Source organism: Lactuca virosa, chromosome 4, assembly GCF_052849685.1.
Source record: "Lactuca virosa cultivar CGN04683 chromosome 4, Lactuca_virosa_CGN04683_v6, whole genome shotgun sequence".
Classification (NCBI taxonomy): Eukaryota; Viridiplantae; Streptophyta; class Magnoliopsida; order Asterales; family Asteraceae; genus Lactuca; species Lactuca virosa.
This window is the reverse complement of record NC_136429.1, coordinates 525,302,274-525,306,898: the sequence shown is the minus strand read 5'-3', so window position 1 is coordinate 525,306,898 and position 4,625 is coordinate 525,302,274.

The following is a 4,625-nucleotide window of genomic DNA, read 5'->3' as shown; positions in this document are numbered from 1 at the left end:
TGTCGTGTTCCCAAGGAAGTTGGCTATTGACTTGGTTCTTCAGTCACTTCCCAAGTCATATAGTGAGTTCGTTAAAGACTACTATGTGACAGATCACAACATGACCCTTATTGATCTCGCCTATTTGCTAATTGCTGTTGAATCAGCAATGATTTGGCGCAATGGTCAAGTAAACATGATTGGAAGATATACTTCCCAAGCTACCATGAACATAGGCAATGACATCGATAGTCCAGAAATGATTCTTTCTCCTAAAGGAAAGGAATTGGCCATGGTCAAAAGCTTTGATCATAAGAGAAAGGACGATTATGGGATTGTCTCATGTTCCAATGCAAAAGAAGCCATTTGTTTCTACATCCATTTGAAGGGACATTGGAAGCGAAGTTGCCTTGACTACCTGAAAGATCTAAGAGAAGGTAGAATCAAAAAGTTTGACTCTTCTTCAGGTAAGTCCACCATCTAACTCTATTAAGTTCCTATTTGGAGATTTTTAATACATGATGTAATGTAATTACATTTTGATGTTTTGCAGGATCGAAGAATAGAAAGGAAGCTTAAAGGAAGAGCAAGCTGATTCTGATCGTGAAAAGATGGATTTTGATCGCATAGTTTGATGATCAAAATTTTGAGTTGCTACTTCGGAGTTATGATAGATTTCTTAGAAATTTGTAATATCATAGTTTTCATTTGTAATTGCATTGTAAGGAAAAGTTTTTTCCGCATTTTATAAATAAATAAAAATTTGAATTTATTGTATATTTCCTTGCAATGGCATTTTTGAAAATTGATGTTTGTATGTTTCTACTGTTAGCATTATGAATTTGATTCTTTCGTTTGTGGTAGTGTCAAGAATTTACCAAACAAGGAAAGATTCCCATCACCCAAGTTTCAATTGGTTAGAAACTTGGAATCATGCAACTTGTATTGTATGATGAATGAAAATTTTCATCTTTGGGAAATTAATACTAATTCCTTGTTCACATGTATATGTGAGTCAAGTGAAAGACTAGGGGATCAGGTACACTTGGTTGTGCGTTGGTCAGGTCCACCACAATAAGACTATTCGTTATGATTTACTAAAGTTTAGTAAATATGGTTATACTTACAAGATTCAGTATAATTTTGAATCATTGAAAAAGTTTCAATGTATAGCAGAACGAATAAGAAGAATCAAATCTAAAAAGATGGGAGAGTACTTTAGTGTTGTGTTTTATGATTATCTTAGCGATTATGAAACCATATCGTAATTGATTCTCTAAGGACATCTTAGTGCATTTGTATGGCTAAAAGAGGAATTGTGAATTGTTGGAATGGTTAAATCAAATAGATGAATCATACTTCGTTCCAAAATAAAATCTTAGCGTTGTACTCCAAGATTGTAACTTGAGTGACATAATCTTAAGAAAGGTTTATAACACTTATCAAATGTAGAGTAAAATGTTTCTTGCTCTTGTACATTTGAAATTGGTAAGATGTGATGTTTTGGATAAGACAAAGACCAACTAAGACTAATTGTGTGAAGTGTTTGTCCTGATAAGAAACCTCACTAACTCTTGAATATTTGTTTGTCAAGTAGTGTTCCTTGACAAAGTGAATCTTATATGTCAAGAGGTCAGTGGGAGTCTTAAGATTCTTAAATAGTTTCAAGTACTAATCAAGAATAAAACTGTTAGTTATCACTAGCACACGACTTGAGGTTTATAACCTATCGTGTTGACATATTCTTGCCATTCCAGTTAAAGTTGACTATGCAAGTGAGTTCTATGAGTTCTCAGTTGAATGCATAGGGCAAAGCACCTTAATCAATGGAAAGTACATTGATCTGTAAAGAGTGAGATGCTAAACAACTTGGAAGACATGGTAGGCCCTTGTGCTACTAGATGGCAAGAAATTAGGATTAAGCAAGTTCAGTCCATATGAATTTGGATTTGTCATAAAACTTATCTTGGGATAGTGGTTGGGAATGACAAATTTATATGGATAGGAACACATACACCATTAAATCTAAGTGTCATAAGGTTTCTCTCCAATTTATGAAAATGATTGTGAGGAAACGCTTTCACTGAGTAGAATTTAAAGGATTAGAGTTAGCAGTTGTGATGGTTGCATTTTCAAATTCGTTTATGATTATGAGATCCCTTTTCATAGTTCAAATTGTGAGAAATGGCAAATAGTTTGAACATTCAGGACTTATTAGTTTAAGTTCTGAAAGGTTGAAACATACACTTGTGCTATTTGAGCTTGAGAAGTCTGGTAAAGACTTATCGAAGCACCAAGTATCAGAAATATGAACTTTGGTAAGAACGTCAATAAGTATTGATTTCTAGAAGTCCAGCTGATTTCTGGGTACATGTCAAAGCTAGTGGGAGCATAAGTGTTATGCTGGAAAGGATATAATTATCATGTTAGTGGGAGCATGATTGTTATGGTAAATGTTGCGAGTTAGCAAAATTAATTAAAGAAAACAAAAGTTTCAATTTACAAAGGTGCAGGGTTTGAAAAGTTGTTTTGCTATAATCAAGGGAGAGGAAGTCATACTTCATTTCAATTCTAAAAGCTAAATGGATATTTTAATCAAGTTTAGTCAAAGATATATACGAATGTTATGTTGAAAAGATTCGACATAAGGAAATTCTATATATGAATGTTATGTAATGTTATGTTGAAAAGATTCGACATAAGGAAATTTTATAATATTAATCCGTTCTGATTTTCCAAATGCCTAGGGCATTAAGGGGGAAAAGGGACTAGAACAAGATATGACTAAAATGGTTAAGCAATTGTCGAGGACAGTCTGAGGTTTACCAAAGATTGGTTGTTTATGGACAATTGGAAGCATAGTATAAGTTTTGGAAGGTCCATATTGACAAGTTCTGAGTAGAGATAACTCTTGTTAGAAGTGCTAGTCATATGGAATTATGGAAATGTTCCATAAGTGGAAGTTAATGGTAAAATCTGTGTAAGATTAGAAACCTTAATGCAAGAAGGATGTTCAAAGGAATGTATTTTAAATATGAGACTTCGCTTCCATGGAATTGGTTCAGTAACCAATCTCCAAAGGGAATACTTTGTAATATCATTTACATAGTTTTTGTGACTTTGTGCATTGACATTAGGAAAGGATTATTCCATTTAAGTTTCAAATCTAACATATTATAGTAAAAGACAAGAATTTGGTATTCTTACACTTACTATAAGGATTTGGAATTGTGAAATGAGCATCATTGAAATGTTTTCATTTTGATCTATTTCACAAATAAAGGACCATAGGTAAACATAGTGTGCATGCTTGGAGCATGGGATAACTATTGTTTTAATTCAAATATAAAGTTGATAATTCGAAACATTATACAATGAATAAAGAGTAATCAATATGGCGATTAAATAAATGGTGTTTTATTTACACTCAAAAGTTTTAGGGTCATATAGGATTAGTATTATTCTTGTGTTTCACTTTGCATGTTTTGACTTCCCGAATAATAAGATTATTCAAACTATCCATAGTCGATCATAATTTGGAAGTAGGTATGAAGCTAGACTGTCATGAGTTGGCTTGTAGATGTCTAAGGTGTTAGACATAGCAAAAGTCTGCTACACCATTCATGAGTGCTTGTGAAATAAGATTTAAGCATTGGATCAATCGGCACTCACCTGAATCACTTCATGGAATTTATCACGAGTGATTGTGAGATGATAATATCATATAGTCTTCAAACCAAGATATATGAGTTGTTGACTACGAATTGGTTATGCATTGATGATACGAAAATGCATCAGTAACTTGATGTTATAAAATGTATCGTTGTGAATGATTTAACGAGTAGTTAGTACAAGCATATAATGTCGAAGTTTATCTGTTCCTTTTATCCTAAGAATATTAAAAGCGATATCTTGGGCCCCTCGATGATTTGTTTTGACTTATGTGTCGGGCCCGGTCAGAACTAAGTTGATGTGTTCAATTATGTTCTATGTCAAACATATCAGAAATCGAGAAACAAACTGTTGGACAACAAGTATGACATTGTTCCATGTATTTGTCCGGCTGATCCCTTATAGAACAGAGGAATATATGATCACTTATCTAAAGGATGTGTCACTAACTGGGTCAGAGTTCGACAGCGGCTTTTGAAAGCTACGATTGCTAATCGGTTCCTGAAGTCATACTTGCGGTTATAGTTATTAGACTTATCCAAGTGGGAGACTGTTGGATTTGGTGTCTAAGCCCATAACTATAACTGGTATGTACTTGACCCGATTGTAGCATGGTCCTTTCGGGTTTCCTTCACCACTGCAATTTGACAGGATGGACTTTTGAGAATAAGGTTATTTGTGAATTATTAATATATTATAAGTATAATATTTTAATTGGGAAATCATATTATTTAATTAGTATTTATCAAGAATTAATTTGGAATTAATGTTGTGGTCAAAAGAGACTAATTAAATTTATGATGATTGATTATGTAAATCAATCATTCTTATAGTGTGGGCCAATGATCTATTAGGATGGGCTAAATAGTTCATGGATAGTCCATGGAGGTTTAGCCCATGGGGCCTAAGGAATATGAAAGGTCATGGAGTGTGACAACCATCAAATTCTGGTCAAGTCAAAGTCAACAAAGTCA